The 2,945-nt window shown below is 30.9% G+C and overlaps 1 long non-coding RNA gene across 1 annotated transcript in view; it reads right to left on the bottom strand.

The window, feature by feature from the left end:
- Positions 1-2,774: 2,774 nt before the first annotated feature.
- The window catches only part of LOC118766823, a 42,783-nt gene continuing 42,612 nt past the window's right edge, over positions 2,775-2,945 (bottom strand). Inside the window, exon 3 of the long non-coding RNA XR_005002733.1 lies at positions 2,775-2,827. This is a non-coding gene — a long non-coding RNA (uncharacterized LOC118766823). The remainder of the gene's footprint in view (positions 2,828-2,945) is intronic.

Below are 2,945 nucleotides of genomic sequence, written 5' to 3'. Positions count from 1 at the left end.
ACACTCATATGTCTATGCATAAATATAAATGCATAGCATACGTACATAACATAAATATGCACTTATATATATATATATATATATATATATATTATATATGAATGCATATATACCATATATACATACATACGTAATATAAATATATATATATAATATATATATATATATATATATAATATATATATTATATATATATATGTATGTATGTATGTATGTATGTATGTATGTACGTATGTATATATACATGCATACATACATGTTTTGTAATAGTTGTATATGTACGTATGTACGATTGTATGCATAACATCAGGTGATGTGGTAAATTATCTGATCATTGTGCGTTATCAGATTCTGCTTTCTTCGTAATTAACATTTCTCTTTGTTTTCTTTTTATTTATATGTATATTTGATTTTTATTTTGCATTTTATGTATTTTTTTTTCGTATCCTTCTGACATCCTTTTACTAACGGCGCAACTATTTCCCGCCGCTTTTACCACGATTGCGAAAACACCAAATAAACGTTACTAATAACATTAACAACACCAGCCCTGAAATATTATCGCCATCCAGCACCACCGCGATCATCACGTCCGCCATCAACAATAACTGCATCATCATCTGAATAATGCCTAGTCATTTCTGTATTGTTGCCGCCATAATAACTAAAGACTTTAAATTTATACTTCTGCAAAGAGTAATGTACAGACATACAGAAAGAAAAAAATTATATACCGACACACACTCACTCATTCACACATGCACAACGATGAACACACACACACACACACACACAGAGACAAACACACACACATACACACTCAAACACACACTCATAGACACAGACGTGAATTCATACACACGCGCGCAAAAGCTATCTCAGTCCAACGCACGCAATAATACATATCTTTAAAAACGTACATAACGCACGTCTGGTTTTACGAAAATAAACGTCGCTTGCCCTGAAATAGTTATTAACGTCATAACTGTATATAAATACAGATATATATATAACTGCATATAAATACAGATATATATATATAACTGTGTTTATATATATATATATATATATATATATATATATAACTGTGTTTAAATACAGATATATAAATATATAACTGTATATAAATACAGATATATATATATATATATATGTAGGTGTTTCTGTGTAATGCTATGTATATATGAATGCGTCTGGGAGGAGGCCTATATGTGAAACTGTGATTGTGATTTACAATCGTAATTTTATATATCTATATTTAATACAGGAACATGCATACACACTTACACTCACACATACACGCATATATATTGTACCTATAAGAATGAGTATATGTACGTATGTGTGTGTGTATGTGTGTATGCGTGTGTGCATGTATGCATGTATTTATATGTCTGTATGGACATGTGTACAAATGTATATACATGTATATATGTTTCTATATATATGTATGCATGAATACATATACATATATATATATGTATGTACGTGTGAGTATGTGTGTTTGTGTATGTGTGAGTGTGCGTGTATTTGTGCGTGTGTATTTGTGTGCATGTACGTATATATGTAGTGTTTGTATCCACACATACGTACATACATGCATACATGTGTATATGCTTCTATATATGTATGCATGTATATATATATGTATACATACATATATATATATATATTATATATATATATATACATATAAATATATACATATATACGTATATATATATATATTATATATATATATATATTATATATATTATATATTATATAGAATCGCGTGTTAGGAGTTTGTGCTGGTGAACGTTGGCTATCTTCAATATCCAAAGAGATACTATTACCTACAGACATACGCCCTAAAAGTGACTGATCTAATGCTCGTACACTATACCCTAATCGCCTTACTATACCCCTGTCTAAGGAAAAGTCTGCTTATTCGGTTCACGCCCTAAATATCTTTTGTAGCTCTGCTCTACAATATACAAGCGATTACATACATACATACATACATACATACATACATACATACATACATACATACATACATACATACATACATACATACATACATACATGCATGCATGCATACATACATACATGTATGCATACCCATCTCGAGCAAAGTATGGCTGAACTCGGAATTTTGGAGAGAGATTGCAAATCCTTAATTCATTAGCTACAAATGACCACGATATCTGGAACTATAAAAACCAGCAAAACTTCCTTCAGATTTAAAGGAGGATGGTTAAAACAAGATACTTTCCTTTACAACCTTGCTACCAAGTCGGGTGCCGGTCAAAATTTACTTTACAATTGAAAAGAGAAAGAGAAGCACATACGAACACACATACGTATACACACATAAATACATGCAGGCATATATACATGTATTCGTACATACATGCATGCATGCATACATACATAAATACGTGAAAACATGCATTCATACAGACATACATGCATACATGCATACATATGTGAGTGCATGCATAAATACGTGCTTGCATATACATATACATGCATACACACACATACACACATACATACACACATACATACATACATACATACATACATACATACATACATACATACATACATACATAATACATACATACATACATACATGCATGCATACATACATACATACATGCATACATACATACATATATACATACATACATACATATATACATACATACATATATACGTACATATATACATACATACATATATACATGCATACATGCACTCTTTGTCTGATAACTTAGAATACATGCCCAAAGAAGTCGCAGGGCTCTACCGCAACATATCATCAGATGAAAGGATGAGCCTATATGAGCAGAAGATTATGCATGGATATGTTGGTAGAAAGCTCCGAGGTGATGGTAATATTGATCCTCAAAGCAATGTATCATGGACCAATAACCGGATTACTACCTCCTACTTTG

This window comes from Octopus sinensis, linkage group LG18 (assembly GCF_006345805.1).
Source record: "Octopus sinensis linkage group LG18, ASM634580v1, whole genome shotgun sequence".
NCBI lineage: Eukaryota > Metazoa > Mollusca > Cephalopoda > Octopoda > Octopodidae > Octopus > Octopus sinensis.
Note: the sequence above shows the minus strand (reverse complement) of the source record. Positions and strands in the feature narration are given on the sequence as shown.